Below are 24,458 nucleotides of genomic sequence, written 5' to 3'. Positions count from 1 at the left end.
CCTGCTGCCTGGTTCCCAAAAGCGCCTGAGCTTTATGATGTTGTCTTTTTTCTTACTTGGAAGCCATGTGAGTGAAAGACTATTTACAAAGATACTTCTAAATGCCTTTTCTTTTTCTCTTCTCTGATGTGCTTCCTCCTTTGCTTATTGGTGTTTGTCAGGGATAATGATCTTTAAAAGCCTGTTGTTTTCTTATTTTTTATACTGATACTGTGTGTTTTAAAATTTGATGTGGCTTACTGCCAGATGACAGTATGAACTAATAAAGATTGATAAAAATGCTTTGTGTATAATGGTATCATTAAATGTTACCATTAATGCAAATACACATTAAAATATTGGAGGGGAAGGATTGTGTTTTGATTTTTGCTGTTGCATATTTACATGAATAATTAGGCAGTTAGCTATTTTTTTTTTTTTTTTTTTTTTTTTAGAGCTTTGATGTCTCTGAAAGACTGCCAGGGTTTGAGTTTTTTAGTCAGTTCAGTCGCTTGGTCATGTCTGACTCTTTGCGACCCCGTGGACTGCAGCATTCCCAGCTTCCCTGTCCATCACCAACTCCCGGAGCTAGCTCAAACTCATGAATCAGTGATGCCATCCAACCATCTCATCCTGTGTCGTCCCCTTCTCCTCCTGCCTTCAGTCTTTCCCAGCATCAGGGTCTTTTCCAGTGCCACGGTTCTTTGCATCAGGTGGCCAAAGTATTGAGTTCTTGTTCGACTATTTCCTAGCTGTGTGACCTGAAGTAAATGACTTAATGGCTTTGTGCTTCAGTTTCCTAGTCATTAAAGCATATTAATAGCACCCGGCAGCACTGTTGTGGGAATCGTATGTGGTGGTATGGATAGTGACTGATACTTAGATAATTATTACTTTTTGCGTTCTAGGGAACCTAATACAACCTTTTCCATTTTTTTTCGTTGTGGTAAAATACACGTAAAATGGAAGTTTACCGTTCTCCCCATTTCTAAGTATGCCGTCCAGTGGCTGAGCGACTGCAGCGTACGCAGCTGTCAGCACTGGCCGTGTCTGGAGCTGTTTCACTGTCCCGGACACAAACCGCTAAAAAAGCTCTCTAGGCACTAAAGCTCCATCTTCCCCTCTGCATAGTCCTCATACCCACTATTCTACTCCGTCTCTATGAATTCGACTTAAATGGTAACCGCGTATAAGTGGAACCATATGTTTATCCTTTGGGACTGACATTTCATTTGGCATAACAGTTTCAAGATTCATCCATATTGTAGCATGTATTGTAGCCATTGATTTTTTTTTTCATTCTCTTGATTGGAGAAGATGCTTTATGTGATTTCGTTCTCTTGGAAATTTTTGAGACCTGTTTCTTGGGCTAACGTAACTAGAATTCTTGAGAAGACTGTGTATTCTATAGTGCAGTTGGGTGAGGTGTTCTATGGATATCTGTTCAGTCACTTCAGGTTGACATGAAAGACACTTAGTAACTTGCATTCACATGAAGAGAACCTTTACTTTTCATTTCAACCTGAAAGATTTAGTTTAGTACTTCTTGCAAGGCAGGTTTGCTAGTGATGAATTAACTGTTTTTGTTTATCTAGGAATTCCTTAATCTCTCTTTCATTTTTGAAAGATAAATTTGCTGGATATTCCCTGGTGGCTCAGACGGTAAAGCGTCTGCCTACAATGCAGGAGACCTGGCTTCAGGCCCTGGGTTGGGAAGATCTCCTGGAGAAGGAAATGGCAACCCATGCCAGTATTCTTACCTGGAGAATCCCATGGATGGAGGAGCCTGGTGGGCTACAGTCCAGGGGGTAGCAAAGAGTCGGACATGACTGACTGACTTCACTTTCTTTACTTTCTTTCTTGCTTGATAGTCTTTCTTTTGGCACTCTGACCTCCTTGGTTTCTGATGATAAATATGTTGTTGAGGTTGTTCAGCATCTCTTAAACACGATGAGTCACGTCAAGATTCTCTCTCTGGTTTTTGACACTTTGATAATAGTGTAGCTAAGTGTGGTTCTCTGAGTTTAGTCTACTTGGAATTCATTGAGCTTCTGTTTAGATTACTTTTTAAAATAAAATTTAAAATAAAATAATATATTTAAAAATAAAATTTTGGAAGTTTTTGGCTGTTATTTCTTATAATATTCTTTTTACTTCTTTTTATACTTCTTTCTGGAATTTCCATTTTATGTATGTTAGTAAACTTGATAGTTGACTCATTGGAAAAGACCCTGATGCTGGGAGGGATTGGGGGCAGGAGGAGAAGGGGACGACAGAGGATGAGATGGCTGGATGGCATCACTGACTCAATGCACATGAGTTTGGGTGAACTCTGGGAGTTGGTAATGGACAGGGAGGCCTGGCGTGCTGCGATTCATGGGGTCGCAAAGAGTTGGACACTACTGAGTGACTGAACTGAACTGAAACTTGATAGTGTCCTGAGGTTCTCTGAGACTTCTGCTGATGTTTCTTTTCTTTTCTTTTTTTTTTTTTTTTGTTACTCAGGTAGCTTAATCTCAATTGATATGTCTTCAGATTTGCTGATTTTTTGTTTTCTTCTTCTACCTGCGGAATTCTGCTGTTAAATCCCTCTAGTGAGTTTTTCATTTCAGCTGTTGTACTTTTTAATTCCAGAATTTTTATTTGGTTCCTTTAAAAATGTCTTTGTCCTTATTGATATTCTTTATCTTTGAGATACTGTTAACTCACCTTTAGTTCTTTTGGCATACTTTCCTTTAGTTCTTTGAATATATTGAAAATCGCTGATTGAAGGGCTTCCCCTATGGCTCAGAGGTAAAGAATCTGCCTGCAGTGCCGGAGCTGCAGGAAACGCAGGTTCAATCCCTGAGTCAGGAAGAGCTCCTGGAGGAGAAAATGGCAACCCACTCTATTATTTTTGCCTGGAGAGTCCCATGTTCAGCGGAGCCTAGTGGGCTACAGTCCACAGGGTTGCGGAGAGTCAGACATGGGTAAAGCGGCTGAGCACGAGCGTGAGCTGATTGAAAGTCTTTGTCTAGTGAGTCCAGTGTAGGGGCTCCCGTGGGGCCAGTTGCTGCTGACTGCTTTTTTCTCTGTGCGTGAGCCATACGTTCAAGTTTCATTGCATGTTTTGTAAGTTTTTTTGGAAATTGGACGTTTTAAATTATATAATATGGCAACTCAGGAAATCAGTTACTTTTCCCTCTCAAGATTTGTTTTTGTTACTGTTCTCTTAAAATGATCTTTCTCAACTAATTTTGTAAACTCTGAATTCTTTGTTGTGAAGCCATTGAAGTCTCTCCTCAGTTAGCTGAGTAGTCAGCTAAGAATTGAACAGAGGTTTTCTTGAATTTATGGAAGAAGTAAGTTTACTGGAGAGCTTGTTATAAAGTATACAAACAAATAAATCATAGGTATGGTCAAAGCTGTGAAAGCACATAGTTCAGTTCAGTTCAATTCAGTTGCTTAGTCAGTCGGACTCTTTGCAACCCCATGAACTGCAGCACGCCAGGCCTCCCTGTCCATCACCAGCTCCTGGAATCCACCCAAACCCATGTCCATTGAGTCGGTGATGCCATCCAACCATCTCATCCTCTGTCGTCCCCTTCTCCTCCTGCCCTCAATCTTTCCCAGCATCAGGGTCTTTTCAAATGAGTCAGCTCTTTGCATCATGTGGCCAAAGGATTGGAGTTTCAGCTTCAACATCAGTCCTTACAATGAACACCCAGTACTGATCTTCTTTGGGATGGACTGGTTGGATCTCCTTGCAGTCCAAGGGACTCTAGAGTCTTCTCCAACACCACAGTTCAAAAGCATCAATTCTTCGGCGCTCAGCTTTCTCTATAGTCCAATTCTCACATCCATACATGACTGCTGGAAAAACCATAGCCTTGATTAGATGGACCATTGGTGACAAAGTAATGTCTCTGCTTTTTAATCTGCTGTCTCGGTTGGTTATAACTTTCCTTCCAAGGAGTAAGCGTCTTTTAATTTCATGGCTGCAGTCACCATCTGCAGTGATTTTGGAGCCCCCAAAAATAAAGTCTGACACTGTTTCCACTGTTTCCCCATCTATTTCCCATGAAGTGATGGTACCGCACATAACGGGGACACTTAACCTTCTGAGTGTTTTAAGTCAGGAAAGACCTTCCCCCAGGGAAGTAATGTTTAAACTGATGTTTGGAGAATGTTTAAGAGAGAGGAGGGCTTCAGGATAGTGGTTGTGGGATGGGGGGATGGAATCAGGGTGTGATTCATAGGGAAGAGAATTACATTGGTAAAGTTTTATCTATTAAGCTGAAGATGAGAACATAGGTCTCATATGTGTCTTCATAACTTTCAGGAAAAAAAAACTTCTTATGTGGAAAATTTCAAATATGCACAATATAAACAGAATTGTATAATAAACTTTTTTCCTTCATGCTTTTCAGCATAGACTGGTTCTTCTGCATGGTGGGAAACCTGTAGAAAGAGCCAGTCTGAATTTTTTTACCTTACTGCATCTGTCTCTAGAGAGGTTCTGATTACTTTTGAGTCCCAGGTTAAAGCTTTAATAGACTCTCTGGTATGGCTTGATCACGTTGGACTAATTCACTGTATACCAGGATCATGTAAGAGCACTGAGTTCTCAAGATAGCTATTGGGATGTGTGTGAAATGAGGGGAGTAGGGATGAGAGATAGTGCTTGGAAGAAGGGAAGGATGCTAGGCAGATAGTACCCTGGGTGTTTGCACTAAGGATTACAGTGGGCCAGATTTTATTACTTACTTTATAAATTCTAAATGCAGTCTGTTGGAGAAGGAAATGGCAACCCACTCCAGTGTTCTTGCCTGGAGAATCCCAGGGACAGAGGAGCCTGGTGGGCTGCCGTCTATGGGGTCGCAGAGTTGGACACGACTGAAGCAACTTAGCAGTAGCAGCAGCAGCTTTTGTTCTATCTTGTACAGAAAACAGTAATAGTATCATTGAATATGTTTTTTTCAGAACCGTATACGTCTGTAACATTAATACACCTAGATGTCCATCAGCAGATGAATGGATAAGAAAACTATGGTACATATACACAATGGAGTATTACTCAGCCATTAAAAAGAATACATTTGAATCAGTTCTAATGAGGTGGATGAAACTGGAGCCTATTATACAGAGTGAAGTAAGCCAGAAAGAAAAACACCAATACAGTATACTAACGCATATATGTGGAATTTAGAAAGATGGTAACAATAACCCTGTGTACGAGACAGCAAAAGAGACACTGATGTATAGAACAGTCTTAGGGACTCTGTGGGAGAGGGAGAGGGTGGGAAGATTTGGGAGAATGGCATTGAAACATGTAAAATATCATGTATGAAACGAGTTGCCAGTCCAGGTTCGATGCACGATACTGGTTGCTTGGGGCTGGTGCACTGGGACGACCCAGAGGGATGGTATGGGGAGGGAGGAGGGAGGAGGGTTCAGGATGGGGAACACATGTATACCTGTGGCGGATTCATTTTGATGTTTGGCAAAACTAATACAATTATGTAAAGTTTAAAAATAAAATTAAAAAAAAAATAAATGCAGTCTGTTGACTTCAACTGAAACTTATAGTTTTGACCAACAACATTGCTTTACAGTATATGAAAACTAATGTTTTTCTAATACATTGAAGGGGTTTTAAATGCCTATTATTAGAATACTATTAAAATATTAACTTTATTCATCAGTAGTTCTCTTTGATTAGTACTTAGTTTAGAAAATGCTAAAGTTAAATTAACAGTACATAATAGAGCATTATGGGCTTCTCTTGTGACTCAGGGGTAAAGAATCTGACTGCAGTGCAGGAGACACGGGTTCGATCCCCATGTCAGGAAGATCCCCTGGAGAGAGAAATGGCGACTCACTCTAGTATTCTTGCCTGGAGAATTCCATGGACAGAGGAGCCTGGCAGGCTACAACCCATGGGGTCACAAGGAGTCAGATTACGACTTAGTGACTAAGCAGCAGCAGCAGCAATAGAGCATTATACTGAGCATGAATTGCATTGGAAAATAGCATTCCTGTATTCCTGGGATACCCTGCCTGCCCCAAAGCATTATATATTCTGAAGTTGTTGAAAATAGGAGCTTTTGGTCATTCATGTATCTTAGGAGTAAACTTTCTGAAAAAGTCCTGAACACCATGTGCCTTACAGTTCTATATTTCTTAAAATCGTTTTATGTCTACCCATTGCATAGAATAAAGTCTAAATTTTAGAGAATAGAAACATGACCTTTCAAGAGCATACATGCATTTCCCTACATGCATGTTACATTCTAGCCTTACTACATTAATTAAGAATTTCTGAATTTACTGTGCTATTTCATGTATCTTTTTGTATATAAGTTATTCATTAAGCCTAAAGTATACTTTCCTTTATTTAGTCATTTAAGCTCAATGAATTATATCCCTCATGCTATTTTATTTAGTAGTTAATACTGTTATAAGCTATGTTATAGTAGTTTTTTTAAGATGCCTGTCTCATTCCTTTAAGTGCTCGAGGGCAAGGATTATATATTAATCTTAGTATCATCTGTGCCTTGCTTACTATAGTTGATTGATTAATGCTGATTGGGTAAATGAACATTTTTGTTCTTCATTTGGAGAATATTTATAGGGGTTGTTGCTTAGTTGCTTATGAGAAGATGGCACAGATGTCTACACAACTTGGCTCTATGGGAAAACAGGAGACAGTAATTAATTAAATAAAAGAAAAGAAAAGTAGTTTGATCTAGGAACCACTTTCTGAAGTTGGAACTAATATGTTATTAAATTACCTCAAATGGAAGGTCAAATTTCTCAAATGATTAAGTTTTAGTTGTTAAAGCAAATGGCATGTAAGGGAATTTTCAAGTTCATACAGCAAAAACGGGAAAAAATTGCAAAGTTAGATCTCTGAGGTTTCTGATGTTTCATAGACTAACAAAAGGTTGCTTTATTAGCTGCATTAATGAACGAATTGCTTTACTGGCTTAGGCATACTGGTAGCTTTGTCGGTCCAGAGTGCTTAGAGTTCTTATTTCAATTCATGATTATGTTGGAGTAGTGAAGTGAAAGCCGTTGACCTTCTCTTAAGCAAAAAATAGAAAGTTTTTACAAATAGATGAAAGCATTATAAGGAATGTGATGAGGAACTAACTTATCAAATCACGTAAAATTTGAATTTTCAAAATCTTTGTGCACCAATTTACAACAGTCAATTTTTTTGGACTTATTGATTGGTATTTAAAGTAATGACTTTAATAGGATGGGAAGGTAGATTTAGGTCAAAATGATTTAAAAAACTGAATTATTAGAATAGATAAACTTTCAGTTCTCAAAATGGTGATATATATTGAGAGCAATATGAGCTACAGACATTGTTTAGCTTTAGAGATGGTGTAATGCCACTCAGATGTTATATCTTCCAAGTTATTTTTTATTCAGGTAAATGAAATGCATTTTGCTTTTAAGAATCATTTTGAAAGGGCTAGTTTGCTCCTGTTAATTTACATCAGGTAATAAAGTAGAAGGAGACACTGGGAGCCTGCTTCAAAATTAAAGTTCTTGAGAACAGTATTTTAAACAACAAGAATTACAGAGCTAAGTATTGTATAGGTGTGTGAAAGAATTCAGAGTTTTGTATAGTAAAAATTCATTTAAAATTTTACATTTCTAAATGATGGAATACTTTAAAGTGTAAAAATTACAGGAATGAATGTAAAATACTCATGTATCCATACTGACCAAATTAACGGATACTTATATTTTGCTGTAATTGTTTCAGGGGGCTTCCCAGGTGGGCTAGTGATAAACAACCCGCCTACCAAAACAGGAAATGTAAGAGACCTTTGTTTGATCCCCAGGTAGGGATGATGCCCTGGAGGAGGGCATGGCAACCTACTCCAGTATTTTTGCCTGGAGAATACCATGGACAGAGGAGCCTGGAGGGCTACATTCCATGGGGTTGCACAGAGTCGGACACAACTGAAGTGACTTAGCATACACACACACATAATTGTTTCAGAACTTTTAAAATAAAGATATACACAAAATTCTCCAAGCCAGGCTTCTGCAATATGTGAACTGTGAATTTCCAGATGTTCAAGCTGGTTTTAGAAAAGGCAGAGGAACCAGAGATCAAATTGCCAACATCCGTTGGATCATGGAAAAAGCAAGAGAGTTCCAGAAAAACATCTATTTCTGCTTTATTGACTATGCCAAAGCCTTTGACTGTGTGGATCACAATATACTGTGGAAAATTCTGAAAGAGATGAGAATACCAGACCACCTGACCTGCCCCTTGAGAAATCTGTATGCAGGTCAGGAAGCAACAGTTAGAACTGGACATGGAACAACAGACTGGTTCCAAATAGGAAAAGGAGTATGTCAAGGCTGTATATTGTCACTCTGCTTATTTAACTTATATGCAGAGTACATACAAGTTTGAGAAATGCTGGGCTGGATGAAGCACAAGCTGGAATCAAGATTGCTGGGAGAAATATCAATAACCTCAGATATGCAGATGATATCACCCTTATAGCAGAAAGTGAAGAAGAACTAAAGAGCCTCTTGATGAAAGTGAAAGAGGAGAGTGAAAAAGTAGGCTTGAAAGTCAACATTCAGAAAGCTAAGATCATAGCATCTGGTCCCATCATTTCATGGCAAATAGATGGGGAAACAATGGAAAGAGTGAGACACTTTATTTTTTGGGGCTCCAAAATCACTGCAGATGGTGACTGCAGCCATGAAATTGAAAGACGCTTGCTCCTTGGAAGAAAAGTTATGACCAACCTAGATAGCATATTGAAAAGCAGAGACATTACTTTGCCAACAAAGGTGCGTTTAGTCAAGGCTATGGTTTTTCCAGTAGTCATGTATGGATGTGAGAGTTGGACTGTGAAGAAGGCTGAGCGCCGAAGAATTGATGCTTTTGAACTGTGGTGTTGAAGAACTGTTGAGAGTCCCTTGAACTACAAGGAGATCCAACCAGTCCAACCTAAAGGAGATCAGTCCTGAGTGTTCATTGGAAGAACTGATGCTGAAGCTGAAACTCCGATCCTTGGCCACCTGATGCAAAGAGCTGACTCATTTGAAAAGACCGTGATGCTGGGAAAGATTGAAGGTGGGAGGAGAAGTGGACGACAGAGGATGAAATGGTTGGATGTCATTACCAACTTGATGGAGATGAGTTTGACTCAACTCCGGGAGTTGGTGATGGACAGGGAGGCGTGGCGTGCTGTGGTCCATGGTGTCGCGAAGAGTCAGACACAACTGAGCGACTGAACTGAACTGATGGCTGAAAATTATCACTCTCATTCTTTTGCTTGCAATTGCTAGTCTGAAGATATAAGTTTATTATACTTCTATGCACACATTTGTATAAAGTAGTATTGATTTGGTTTTAAAATGTAAATAAGTAGTATCATGTTGTTTACATACATTTGTGCTTTGTTCACTCAGTGTTCATTGCAAGATTGAGTCCTGTTGATACATGTGTGTGCCTATTGCATGCTCAGTCAGTGAATCGTGACTAACTCTTCTCGACCCCATGGACTGTAGCCCTCTTGGCTCTTCTGTCCACGGGATTTCCTAGGCAAGAATACTGGAGTGGGCTGCCATGTCCTTCTCCGTGGGATCTTCCCAGCCTATATCTCTTGGGTCTTCTGCACTGGCAGGTGGATTCTTTACCTCTAGCACCACCTGGGAAGCCTGTTGATACATGTATGCATTTAAAGTTTGCTTTTTTTAACCTTTGTATTCTTAATTTGTCCCATTATTTGTGATTAAAGTAGATTATTTGGTTTATCTGGTGCTGCCAAATTTCTCTATTGTAAAGGTATTACAAAGGTATTTTTCCCTTTGGTGATTAATCCATGCCTTCAGGCTAAATTAATACTGTTTCTAAATAATCTTTTAGCCAGTGATTTTAATATCCTTTGTTAATTTTTACCTGAACCATTGTTTATATTGATGCTTAAAAAATGATGATTCTCTTGTTTGTTATTCTTCCCACATTTATTAGCTGGCAGAGCTTGTGCTCTCCTTTTTTTCACTGTCATTTGTGGGCTCATGGATTCTTCTTTTGTTCAGTGGGCTTGAGATCTATTACTGTTATTTTTCAAGTCTCAGAATGTTAAAATTTAGTAGCAGGAACTCATTCAACTTGATTTTTATGTTTCTTTGATATGTCCCATCATTTTAGAGGGAGAAGGCAATGGCACCCCACTCCAGTACCCTTGCCTGGAAAATCCCACGGATGGAGATGCCTGGAAGGCTTTAGAGCACTGTTTACTTTCTGGCACAACAAAGTGTTCCATTCTTATTACCTTTTGCTTTCGCTGCCCCTAGATCTGGAAACAGCTGTTTGTCCAGGAATCCCCATTCCTATTCTTGAATACTTACAAACTGCCTTGTGAGGTCAGGAGGTGTTATATGTTACTGGTCAGGCTTCCGGGGAGTCTGTTCATGGGGCAGGAAGCCAGAAATTATACTAAAAAAAACTACTAATATTTGGGTACTGATTGTACCCAGTACCCAAGGTTCTTCTCCTGTTTAATGTTTGGATCTCTCCTCTCCCAAGGTGAGGATCTTGGTCAACAGTCACATCAATATACATTTATTCATTTACTTTGTCCTCTAATGTCCATGGTATAATAATATTGAAATTGGCACACCAAACCACTGCCAACAGTAACCCTAGTAATGAGGAAAGTTTAAGATTTCTGTGTAGTGTTCATATCATTCCCCAGTGAAGGTATATATCAGAGTACTGTGCTCATAAATTATTTTAATTAATTAAATATTTTTATATCACTACTTTGATAAACCCTAAGGTTTATTTCTTTTTGCTTGTGTTTGGTTTTAACCCTCCCTCCATCATTGAGTCATTTAAAAATTTTTTTGAGACTTGTAAAATAGTAAAATGGCTAAGAGTCAAAACTATATAAAAAGGCATTCTGAAAAGTCTTCCTTCCTTCTCCTTCTCTGTTTTCTCTTTTCAGTCTCTGTAGGTTACCAGTTTCATTAGTTTCTGGTTTATCCTTGTGTTTCCTTTTGTAAAAAAAAATAAGCGTTATATGTTTATATTATAAACAAAATATTATATGTTCATGCATTGCTGTTTGTGTATTTATTCCTATTATTATTTTATACAAGCAGAATACTGTGTGTACATATTCTGTATGAGTGAAGTTGAACATCAGCTTGTTGAGCTCTAGGAAAACATTTGTTGTTATTTTTATTTGAATAATGTTGATCACTAATTTGTGAAAGTGAAAGTCACTCAGTCATGTCCTACTCTTTATGACCCCATGAACTATACAGGACTTCTCCAGGCCAGAATACTGGAATGGGTAGCTTTTCCCTTCCGCAGGGGATCTTCCCAACCCAGGAAGTGAACCCAGGTCTCCCACATTGCAGGCAGATTCTTTACCAGCTGAGCTACAAGGGAAGCCCAAGAATACTGGTGTGAGTAGCCTATCCCTTCTCCAGGGGATCTTCCCAACCTAGGAATCAAATGGGGTCTCCTGCATTGCAGGTGGATTCTTTACCAACTGAGCTCTCAGGGAAGCCCAACTTAGGGAACTCAGTATCTTTATGAAGCTTAGTCATCCTTTCCAAGAGAATAGGGGATGTCTTTTCATTTGTATTTTTCAGAAGTGTTTTATAGCTTTCCTAATAGAAATTTTACACATTTATGTTTAATCCTAAATATATATATGTGTGTGTATATATGTGTATATATATATTTGTTCTTTTTGTAAATACTATTTTCAAATAAGTAGTTTGAAGCTTTTTCCTTTTAATAGAAGAGCTGCTGTTTAGTTGCCTGAGTCTTTGGGACCCCCATGGACTGTAGCCTTCCAGGCCCCTCTGTCCATGGGATTTTCCAGGCAAGAATACTGGTGAAGTGAAGTCGCTCAGTTGTGTCTGACTCTTCGCAACCCCGTGGACTATAGCCTATCAGGCTCCTCCGTCCATGGGATTTTCCAGGCAAGAGTACTGGAGTGGGGTGCCATTTCCTTCTCCAGGGATCTTCCCCACTCAGGAATCGAACCTGCGTCTCCCGCATTGTAGGCAGATGCTTTTACGTAAACGTTGCTGTTTCCTTCTCCAGGGGACCTTCTTGACCCAGGGATCAAACCCATGTCTCCTGCATTGCAGGCAGATTCTTTATCTCTGAGCCACCTGGGAAATAGAGTGAAGCCTATTTTTATATCTTGACATGACAGTGTTTCTTCTAATTTTTACATTGCTTTTACTGTTTTATGCTGTATTTACTTTTTTTCTTCTTTTCCTATGGGCTGTTTCTTTACTCTTTTTGAAGATTATTTTCTTAGTTGATATTTTTGTTTTAATGGCTAACTTTATACTAATATTTTCTTATGATATCATTAGGGTCCCTTTAGGCAAAGAACTTAGACTGCTGATAATTGCTTTGTCTGCATTAAATGAATATCCTCTGACATTCAGTTATTACCTGTTCAATGCCAGTGAGCAGATTCTTTAGTTTTTTACTTCTGTTTTCTTCATATTAAAAAAAAATTCCATTAAAATTTGTCAGAGAATACAATATTTAAATACCCATCTTCATTCTTTGTCCATATCTTTGTTTTAGTAATATATCTAAAATTAAATATATTCAGTGTTTATCCCATTGTTTAGTAAAGTTTTTGCCAAAGTTTTCACTGTCTACTTTTAATGAGGTAAATCTCCTTCTTTTGTAGATTGCTCTGAGTAGGCTCTGAATAATACATTCCCAGAGTTCTTGCATGTTTAAATCTCTAGTTCTGTAGTTATAAAGGTACCTGACTGGATATAAAATCCTTGGTTTATACTTTCATTACTTGGGTTTCTTGAAGAAGATGCTACACTTTTACTTTACTTTGAATGTTGCTATTTAGAAACCAGATGCCAGCCTTGCTTTCTGTCCTGTGTAAGAGGCTTGGTGTTTTTTCTGGAGGATCCGAAGATTTTTTTCCTTACTTCTTTTGAAGTTTTGCTAGGCTGTGTTTTGTAGTTTGTTATTCTGGGTTTTTCCAAGTATGCAGTATGTTTGTTGCTACAATTCACATACTTTGTAGTTCTTCCTGCCCACCACAGCATACAAGTAAATACACATTAGTTTTTGTTTTGGAGAGACTTTATAAGTTACAGTTTTAAATATTAGTTGCTTTATTTTATTTCTATTCTTCAGAGTTTTCTCTTATACATTTGTTATAGCTTCTTTACAGATCTATGTTAATTTTTTTCTCCGGTCATTTTTTCTTCAGTATTTTTATTCTCTTGGCTGATCTCTTGTTTCTTATTTTCCTTTGTATTTTTACTTGAATCCAACCTTCCTTTTTATTTCTTATTTTTTGGCCATACCATCATGTGGATAAGGTCTTAGTTCCCCAACCAAGGATTTAACCTGCACCCCCTGTGATGAAAGCTTGGAGTCTTAACCACTGGACTGCCAGGGAGGTCCTTTTGCTACTTATTTAAAAAGTGATTTGTCTTTTTCTCCATTCCCTCTGCTTGAGTGCAGTCAATTCTTATTTCATATCTTGTTGTGTTTTGTCCATTTATAGTTTTGATTTTTGGTTCAGTATGTTAAAAGATATGTATGAAGGCTGTTACAGATTTATTTTGGAATATTACTTTACAGGTTTATGTTTTGTGGATTTTTTTCCCTTTGGTGAGAGTTTCATTAGCTAGAGTATTTGGACTTGGAATGTCTGTTCTTACAGTAGCTTTTAAAATTAGTGTTGTCTGCTATATCTATTCATTTCTTGGCTCAGCATTGCAACTTTTATGTGTTGCTGCTGCTGCTGCTAAGTTACTTCAGTCGTGTCTGACTCTTAGCGACCCCATGGAAAGCAACCTACTAGGCTCCTCCATCCATGGGATTTTCCAGGCAAGAGTACTGGAGTGGGGTGCTATTGCCTTCTCCGTTTTATGTGTTAGGTTGGTGCAAATGTAACTGCAGTTTTTGCATTGTTGAAATTTGCCATTTGATGTTGGAATACATTAAGTAAGTGTGGTTATGTTAACACATCATTTTAAAATGCGTTTCTTGTATTTTTTTGTTGTTAATGGCATTGCTTGCTGTTTATTTTATATTTATTTGAGACAATGGAAATGATGTTAGACAAAAAGCAAGTTCAAGCAATTTTCTTACTTGAGTTCAAAATGGGTCGTAAAGCAGTAGAGTCAACCTGCAGCATCAGCAGTGCATTTGGCCCAGGAATTGCTAACCAACGTACAGTGGAGTGGTCGCTCAAGAAGTTTTGCAAAGGAGACGAGAACCTTGAAGATAGGAGTGCAGTGGCCGGCCCTAGGAAGGTGACAGCGACCTATTGAGAGAATCATTGAAACTGATCCTCTTACAACTACAGGAGAATTTGCCAAGGAACTCAGTGTCAGCCATTCTACGGTCATTATGCGCTTGAAGCATATTGGAAAGGTGAAAAAGCTTGATAAGTGGGTGCCTCATGAGCTGACTAAAAAAAAGAAAATCATTATCTTCATGTGTTGTCTTCTCTTATTTTTGCAACAGCAGTGAACCATTTCTTGACTGGATTGTGATGTGAGATGAAGAGTGGATTTTATCCAATGACCAGCAACCACCAACTCAGTGGTTGAACCAAGAAGAAGCTCCAAAGTACTTCCCAAAGCCAAACTTGCATCAAAAAAGGTCACTGCCACTGTTTGGTGATCTGCTGATGTTCTGAGCCACTGCAGCTTTCTGAATCCTGGTGAAACCATTACATCTGAGAAGTATGCTCAGCAAATTGATGACATGCTGCAAATGCCTGCAGCCGGTCTTGGTCAATGGAAGGGTCCAACTCTCCATGACAGTGCCCACTGCATGTTGCACAGCCAGTGCTTCAAAAGTTGAATGACTTGGATTATGAAGTTTTGCCTCATACACCATATTCACCTGACCTCTTGCCAACTGACCACCACTTCTTCAAGCATCTTGACAACTTTTTTTGCAGGGAAAACACTTCCACAACCACCAGGAGGCAGAAAATGCTTTCCAAGCGTTCGTTGAATCTAGAAGCCTGGATTTTTAAACTACAGGAATAAACCAACTTTTTTCTTGTTGGCAAAAATGTGTTGATTGTAATGAATTCTCCTTTGATTAATAGAGATGTGTTTGAGCCTTGTTGTTGTTCAGTCGTTTAGTCATGTCTGACTCTTTGTAACCTAGTTATGATGATTTAAAATTTGCAGTCTTAAACCACAGTTACTTTTGTACCAACTGGTTGCTCAGTGATAAAGAATCTGCCTGCCAGTGCAAGATGCAAGCGATGTGGGTTTGATCCCTGGGTCTGAAAGATCCTCTGGAGAAGCAAATGGCAACCCACTCCAGTGTTCTTGCCTGGGAAATCCCATAGACAGAGGAGTCTCAAAAGTGTCGGGCTGCAGTCCATGGGGTCTCAAAAGTGTCGGACGTGACTTGGTGACTAAACAACAATATGATGGTCATTGGAATTAAATTCTCTCGCTCCCATCCATTTTCGTTCACTGATTGCTAAGATGCCGATGTTCAGTCTTGCCATCTCCTGTCTGACGACATCTAATTTACCTTGATTGACAGACCTAACGTTCCAGGTTCCTATGCAGTATTATTCTTTATAGCATAGGACTTGACTTTCACCACCAGACACATCCGCAGCTGAGCATCGTTTCCACTTTGGCCCAGCTGCTTCATGCTTATTGGAGCTATTAGTAACTGCCCTCTGCTCTTCCCCAGTGGCATACTGGACACCTTCTGACCTGGAGGCTCATCTTTTGGAGTCATGTCTTTTTACCTTTTCATATTGTCCATGGGGTTCTCCAGGCAAGAATACTGGAGTGGGTTGACATTTCCTTTGCTGGTGAACCATGTTTTGTCAGAACTCTTCACTGTGACCTGTCTGTCTTGGGTGGCCCTGCACAGCATGACTCATAGCTTCATTGAGTTATGCAAGCCCTTTTGCCACAACAAGACTGTGATCCATAAAAGGGATGAAGAAAAGAAGGTGAAAAGTGAAGTTTCTCAGTGGTGTCTGTCTCTTTGGGACCCCATGGACTATAGCCTACGAAGCTCCACCGTCCATGGGATTTTCCAGACAAGAATACTGGAGTGGGTTGCCATTTCCTTCTCCAGGGGATCTTCCTGACCCAGGGATCAAACCCGCATCTCCTGTATCATAGGCAGATGCTTCACCATCTGAGCCACCAGGGAAGCCCAAAAGGGATGAATAGTGTACCGAAACTAAATTGTACTACAATTAACTTTTCCTTTTTGTGGAGCTTTTACAGTGTTGATAGTATTTTTATTTGTTTCCTCTCTCCTATGTATAGCTAGGTAATTACCAAAAAAGGTGGTTTTTTGCCATGTTTATTTTATAGTTGCTACTTTGACTTTGTGGATCACAACAAACTGTGGAAAATTCTTAAAGAGATGAAAATACCAGACCATCCTATCTGTCTCCCGAGAAACCTATGTGCAGATCAAGAAGCAACAGTTAGTTAGAACTGGACATGGAACAATGGACTGACTCAAAATTGGGAAAGGAGTGCATCAAGGCTGTACATTGTTAACTTGTTTATTTAACTTATATGCTGAGGACATCATGCAAAATGCCGGGCTGGATGAGTCACAAGCTGGAATAATATCAATTATTATTGATAATAAATAATCTGGGAGAAATATCAATAACCTCAGATATGCAGATGATACTACCCTTGTGGCAGGAAGCTAAGAGTAACTAAAGAGATGATGAAAGTGAAAGAGGAGAGTGAAAAAGCTGGCTTAAAACTCAACATTCAAAAAATGAAGATCATGGCATCCGGTCCCATCACTTCATGGCAAATAGATGAGGGGAAATGGAAACAGTGGCAGAATTTACTTTCTTGGGCTCCAAAATCACTGAGGACAGTGACTGCAACCATAAAATGAAAAGACGCTTGCTCCTTGGAAGAAAAGCTGAGGCAAACCTAGACAGCGCATTCAAAAGCAGAGACATCACTTTGCTGACAAAGGGGTGAGGATAGTCAAAGCTATGATTTTTCCAGTATTCATGTACAGATATAAGAGTTGGACCGTAAAGAAGGCAGAGTGCTGAAGAATTGATGCTTTTGAACTGTGGTGCTGGAGAAGACTCTTGAGAGTCCCTTGGACAACATGGAGATCAAACCAATCAATCCTAAAGGAAATCAGTCTTAAATATTCATTGGAAGGACTAATGCTGAAGCTGAAGCTGCAGTACTTTGGCACCTGATGCAAAGAGCCAGCTCATTGGAATAGATGCTGGATGCTGATGCTGGGAAAAATTGAGGGCAGGAGAAGGTGACAGAAGATGAGGTGGTTGGATGGCATCACTGACTGAACGGACATGAGTTTGAGCAAACTCCGGGAAATAGTGAAGGATGGAAGCCAGGCGTGCTGCAGTCCATGGGATCACAGTGTCAGATACGACTTAGCAACTAAACAATAGCTGTGCAATTAAACTGCAAAAGGAGGACATTCTCTACAGTGGTTATATGTTATTGCAATAAAATGATCAACTGGGACTTGTGTTGATTTAAGGGATATGAAAGATATAAGATCCAGGCTTAATAAGAAGTATGTTGTAAAAATTGGCAGTTGACTAGAACTGTGAATACTTTTAGAAATACTTTGAAAAATTGTGGAAGTGTTGAAGAAAAATGATCAGAGCATAACTTGATGAAGGTATGATTGTGTAGTGAATATGATTATAAAAATGCAGGTGAGTTGTACTGAAACTTACATCATATCACGTTTTAATAACTGGGGAAAGGAAGATGTTTTTGAGTCTCTCTTTAAATTTGTTGGTAGTATCTATGAGACTGTCATTAGAACATTGAGAGATTTTTTTGAAACTTCTTGAGGTATTGTGTAAGCAATCCTGTGCAGTTTTGCAGCCATCAGGCAAGAAGCTTGAGAGGATAAGTACTGAGTGCTGTGTCTTTATTATGGAAATAGAAGTGCAGCATGAGGTTTTTAAAGTAAAAATTTACATCTTTTACAAAAAATTATAATAGTTGAAGCTTTTTGAATACTTGGAAGATAAAATAGCATTTAGTTCTCTATAAGCATTTAGTTCTCGGAGGAGGCGATGGCACCCCACCGCAGTACTCTTGCCTGGAGAGTCCCTTGGACGGAGGAGCCTGGTGGGCTGCAGTCCATGGGGTCGCGAAGAGTCAGACACGACTGAGCGACTTCTCTTTCCCTTTCTCTATAAGGTAGGGGTAAACTATTAATTTTGACTGGGTTGGTTTGTGAAATATTTTAATTTGGCTAAATTGAATGTGTGGTGGGCAGTTTGAAAAGTGATTTGAAACACTTTGTTTCAGATAATTTAAGATCTGATATCTATGTAACAACTTACAACTGTTGACTAGCTGTAACCTTGCTTTTTAAATATTTTTCACCAATCTGGCTTTAACTTTTCCACCTCTAAAATTAAAGTAGAAAACAATGAAAAATAACAGAATCCTAAGAAGACATATCATTAGCACTATTTAAAGATGCTAATTTTTCAAATACCAGTATTTATATAAATATAGTTACCATTCATGAGCAATTTTTATTAGATTTATTGCTGATTGAACAGTGTGTAGTCACTGAATTCACTGAATCCCCTTTTGTTTTAGGGGAAGACTGTTCTGCTTACACCTTTACTGTCCTCTCTGGGATGTTTTGTATATTACCAGAGACTGTGAAGTTAGAGAGTTTTCCTAGTGAACCTGTGTCTAGTCCTGAAGGTTCTTTAGATTTAGGATGAGATCTCTTGGCTCTCTGCTTCAAAATAGACCCTTAGGGATGATTCAGGTCCTTCTGTTAGTGTTTGTCTCTCTTATTTTGGTGAGATGTGTGACCTCTGGGGAGATCTTCTTACATTCAATAATTTGGTTTTTATCTTTTAGGTAGATAAGACAAACTTCTCTTGAGCGAGGTTTTTTCCCCCTATATGTTCTAAAGTGTCTCTCAAGTTAATTCTTTTGTTCATTTCAAGTTACCCAAAGTGGAAACTGTGTGTCTTAATTTGTTCTTAGTGAAAACTTGCAATTTAGAGAGGTTAAGTATCTGAATTAGAAGCAGGCGCCTGGCCTGAGAGTGGGTTGAGTAATGCAGTCAGTCAGTCTTGGGCAAGTGTTGCTTGTGCCACCTCGTGTCTCAGAGCCACAGTTCAGTGCTGACTGGACATTTGGAGAGGCCTCTATCAGGCCGGAGTCACAGGTGAAGCGCCCCAAGACTGAGCAGAGTTACTGTAAGGATTCGGTGAGTCATCTTCAGTAAAGTTCGTCCAAAGGATTCCTCTGGGAATTGTTCAGGGACCTGACCTGCTGGGGCCTATGCCATTCTGTTCCTCGGAACTTTATCTTGAGACTTACATGACAACTCTACCCCATGGGTAAAGACAAATAGGTTGTTGTGAGTAATAACATGGCTTTCCATCAATGATAAAAGCTCTCAGATCTGACCAAATAATGATACTTAATTTAGAGAGAAATCGGTAAGATTAAAAAAAGTTATTTAGGTAAATATAAGGGAAAGATACATAAAAAGGACCTACAGATAAAACTTTATATTTTAGTTAAAGAAGGTATCACTGTAAATATCAATGTAAAATTTTTTAGGTATGTAGGAATGATTACCCGAAAGACTTCTCTTCAAATGGTTATTGGTTTTTAAAAGTCTTAAAATTTTCTGAAAAACTGGGCCAAGTAGTGTGCCTTAAAGGTTTTATGAATTTTTATGGATTCCTGGCTTGGCCATCTGATTGCTTTTAGAATCAACTTCTGAGTTAGCTATTAACACTTTTAATATGCGTGAAGTTATACATTTGTGAATGTAAGTTGAGCCTATGTAGAAATATTCATTAGCAGGACTTCATGCAAAACTTCATTTGCTATTAGTAGAAAATCATAAGGAATCATTTCTTGGTAAAGTTTATTTTTACATTGAAACTGTTCTTAAAACTTATTAATACAAAATAACTAGATGTATTTAATTTACTTTTATGCAGCCTATATAAATAAATACATTGTTAAGAGATCCAGATTTTCAAATTATTGAGTTACAGACCATTAGTATGATGACCTGGAGTTACTTAACTGAGAAGTGATTTTTCATCTATTTTTTTTTTAATAAGCTTAAAAATAATAATTGAAGTATAGTTTATATACAGGAAAGTACAGATGAGCTTTTGTATATTGATGAACTTTTGCAAAGTGAACACACACACACAAACTTGTAACCATACCCTAGTTCAAGACATCAATTAAAGCCTCCCCGTGACCTGTCCCAATCAAGTAACTCGTTCACCGCAGTTTACTATTGTGACTTTGCGATGGGAGATTAGTTGGCTTGTTTTCGAATTTGATAGGCTAGAATTAGATGTGCGCTTCTTCTGCCCCTGCCCAGCTTCTTTCATACAGCACTGTGTTTGTGCGATGTGTCCTGTTCGTGCATGTATCCTATTTTGCGTATGGCGTTGGTTTTCTCATTTTCACTGAGGTTTAGGATACCCTTGTATGAATTTGCTAAACTTTATTTCTCCCTTCTCCTGCCGATGGACATTTGGGTCATGTGTAGTTTTGGATTGTTTAAATAATGCTGCTGTGATAAATCTTGTACATATCTTTCTGTGCACAAATATACACATTTCTATTGACTATATACCCAGGAGTTGTATTGCTTAGTCATTGGGTATATGTATTTTCACCTTTAGTGAAGTTGCTGATTTGTGTCTGACTCTTTGCGATCCCATGGACTGTAGCCTACCAGGCTCCTCCGTCAGTAGAATTTTCCAGGCAAGAGTACTAGAGTGGGTTGCCATTTCCTTCTCCAGGAGGTCTTCCTGACCCAGGGATTGAACCTAGGTCTCCCACATTGCAGGCAGATGCTTTATCATCTGAGCCACTAGGGAAGCCCTTAAAGCCTTCACCTTTAATAGATATTTCCACATAATTTTCCATACTGGTTATACCAATTTCCATTTCTCTGTGCAGTGCATGAGAATGCCATTTGCTGCACATGCTTGCTTACACTTGGTATTCCCTGATTTTTTGATTAAAACCCAGTCATTTTGGTGGGTAGAAGTATCTTGTGTTGTTTATCTGTGTTTTCTTGAGGACTAGTGATGTTGAGGACCTTTTCAGTATGTTTGTTGGATTTTGAAATTATTTTTTTAGTAAAATTTTGTTTCGTCTTCTTCTTAAAAATCGGATTGTCTTTTTCTTGGTGATTTAGAATGTTTTTTTCCCTCTCTTTTTTAAAAATATTTTGTACCTGAGTCCTTTGGACATGTGCATTGAGAATATCTTTCCTACTCTGTAGCTTGCATTTTCATTTTAAGAACATAACTTTTTAAGGAAGTCCAGTTTGCTGTGTTTATCTTTGTCTTGTTTAAGAAATCTTCATCTGCCTCAAAGTCATGATGATATTCTCCTGTCATCTCACAGCTTTATTGTTATAAACTTCATTGTTTGGGTCTCGAACATACTTTTTTCTTCCTTCTTTTCCATGGCTTGTGGATGGATGTGATTGATTGATTTTGATTTTAACAGTAGTGGTGATAGAAAACAAATGATAGAAATGGTGATAGAAAATGGTATTGTAGTTTTTGAATGGTAACATTTTCTGCTAGTTAAAGTAGATGATTTTTTTATTCTGTTGGTTCTTTTAAAAGGAATTTCAAAACATCTTTTTAAAAATCTAATTCTAAAAGAGGCAATCAGTTTTAGTGTATACTGTTTCATTTTCTGTCTTATGTTTTCTGTTTGATGCTTTAAAGACGTTGGGTTGTGCAGTCAATGACAGCTACCGTATATAAGCAGGTGAATGAATCTCTGTAAAGCTTGGTTTTGTAATCTGTGAAATGGAGAGTGAATAAGGTGATTAAAAAAGAAATATATAACCTTTTTCAAATCTTGAGCGATGGCAAATAACAAGAGCACTATAATATTTAGTGCTTAATCTTGAATTTTTGAACTTTGTTTTGAAAATTATTTTGACTCGAAATTTGACAGAAAAGATACATACTATGTTCATTATAAAATTATTTACAACTTTCGTAAGTCGTAAAATTAATTTGTAAGTTTATGCCTTTCTTTGAAATCTTTTAATTTTTTTTAGTATCAACATAGGGTAGATTTTAAAATACTTCCTTATGCTAATTTTTTAAAATAAAATTTAATACTTTAAAAAGTATCTTTCTATCTCGTTTAGTCACTAAGTCGTGTCTGACTCTTTTGCAACCTCCGTGGATTGTAGCCTGCCAGGCTCCTCTGTCGGTGGGTTTTCCCAGGCAAAAATACTAGTGTGGGTTGCCACTTTCTTCTCCAGGGGGTCTTCCTGACCCAGGGGTGGAACCTCTGTCTCCTACATTTTCAGGTGGATTCTTAACCACTGAGCTATCAGGGAAGCCCCTTCTATTTTATTGTCCCCAATTCTGTAGGTGCTAGAGTTACATTTTCTAGCTGTTACTCGGAGAAGGCAATGGCACCCCACTTCAGTACTCTTGCCTGGAAGATCCCATGGACGGAGAAGCCTGGGTAGGCTGCAGTCCCTGGGGTCGCTAAGAGTTAGACACGACTGAGCGACTTCCCTTTCACTTTTCACTTTTATGCATTGGAGAAGGAAATGGCAACCCACTCCAGTGTTCTTGCCTGGAGAATCCCAGGGACGGGAGAGCCTGGTGGGCTGCCGTCTATGGGGTCGCTCAGAGTCTGACACGACTGAAGTGACTTAGCAGCAGCAGCAGCAGCTGCTACTTAAAAAGGTGTTGGTAACTAGATACTAGAATGTAGAGCTGACATTGTATGTGATAATTAGGGACCATTTAACATATGAATGCTTTTCTAAGAAATTGTTAGTATGCTGTTGTCTTGGTCTGTAATTTTTAAGATCTGATTTGTTAGAGAGCTGTCAATATCCTGATAATTCATTAGGTTCTCCATTTAAACCTTGAATTATTTATAAGTTTAGGAAAAATTTTGTTAATCATTTGGCAAAGTTCAGCAGGTGCTTTGGATTTTAAAGCAGTGTGGAAAAACAAATTGCTATTATGTAAATGGGATTCCCGGGTAGACTTTATAGATCAGGGGTAACTTTTGAAGTTGAGAAATTACTCCTCATGTATTTGTTTATTTTTTTATTATTTTAGGGAGTCTCAACCATCAGTGAGATTTTTAAAAGGCTATCAAATATTTGGTAAGTCTGTATTCTCCATGTTAAATACTTTGCATGTTACTTAAGTTTACATGTATATTACATTAATGACATTTATAATAATAGCCTGTGTAAATTATAACATTTCTTTTAATTTTTACCTGGTACTTGAATTTCTTCTCTTTATACTTATTCTGATCGTCTTCTGATTCTTTCTTTGTATCAAGAAAATTCTTCTAGTGTGCAGGCTGAATATTAAAAGAATTCAAAGAAATTGATAGTCTTCATGGAAAGACATACTAATATATTTTGTGAATGAAACAGGATTTTCCTCTTATAAGATTTTTGTAATAGCTGTTAGTAGCTGTTGATACTAGTACAAACACCAAGATTCTTTAGCTATACCTTACTTTACTCTTTACCTTAGGTCCAGTTAATCACAATAAGTCAGTGTGAAGACTCTGATCAGACCTTACACTGTTTCTTAGTGATAACATTTTAGTATGAATATTTGATAGGTGCCTGTAAATCAAATCATAAACTTTTGATTTCACGAGATGGTGCTTTACATTTTTTATTTTTGAGTGAAAGTAGAATTAATCTCAGAATGTGTTTTACTTCATTGTATAATATTTTAGATTTTTGTGCTATGGTGACTATATAGACGTTTAACAATGCTTTGGTTACTGATGATAGATTTAAAAATTATTAGATATACGTCAACAATGAGAGGGAAGTATTGAGGCATTGGTTGCTAATCAAGTGGCATATGTAGTTTTTGATTATTTTAATATAGTCAATAAAATATTTTTAAGAATGAATACTAAGAAAATTAGTATCTTGATTAAGAAAATTTCCTAGATACATGAAGGTATATTTAATGATAAGCATTGATTTCTTTTATTATACTTTCTAATGTGTTTGAAAAAATAAATTTTCAACCAAATTATATTTTAAAATTTCAATAATAATCATAGTTGATATAAGTATTCAACAAATTATACTACTCTGATATAAGTATTCAACAAATTATACTACTCTGTTGAATATTTATAATAAATGTAACATTGTTAGGAGCAAATGATGCTACAAAAATCTCTTATACAAAATTTTGCTACTTAAAATGTGGTAATTGATTTCTAGAGATGTATTAAGTAGAAAAAAAGAATTCCTGGTGGCCCAGATAGTAAAGAATGTGCCTACAATGTGGGAGACCTGGGTTTGAGCCTTGGGTCAGGAAGATCCCCTGGAGAAGGGAGAAGAACCCACTGCATTATTCTTACCTGGAGAATTCCATGGACAGAGGAGCCTGGTGGGCTACAGTCCT

The 24,458-nt window shown here is 38.0% G+C and overlaps 1 protein-coding gene across 6 annotated transcripts in view; it reads left to right on the top strand.

Annotated features, from left to right (window-relative positions):
* The window catches only part of FBXW7 (F-box and WD repeat domain containing 7), a 230,164-nt gene that overhangs the window by 47,938 nt on the left and 157,768 nt on the right, over positions 1–24,458 (top strand). For 4 of the 6 annotated variants that reach the window (XM_044930529.2, XM_025268175.3, XM_044930531.2 and 1 more), the window contains one exon: positions 23,127–23,173. The exons of the other annotated variants lie outside the window; for them this stretch is intronic. The gene's annotated coding sequence lies outside the window, so the exon portion shown is untranslated. Of the gene's footprint in view, positions 1–23,126; positions 23,174–24,458 lie in introns of those variants that run through there. 6 annotated transcript variants of the gene reach the window in all.

The sequence above is a fragment of the Bubalus bubalis genome, chromosome 17 (genome assembly GCF_019923935.1).
Source record: "Bubalus bubalis isolate 160015118507 breed Murrah chromosome 17, NDDB_SH_1, whole genome shotgun sequence".
Classification (NCBI taxonomy): Eukaryota; Metazoa; Chordata; class Mammalia; order Artiodactyla; family Bovidae; genus Bubalus; species Bubalus bubalis.
Note: the sequence above shows the minus strand (reverse complement) of the source record. Positions and strands in the feature narration are given on the sequence as shown.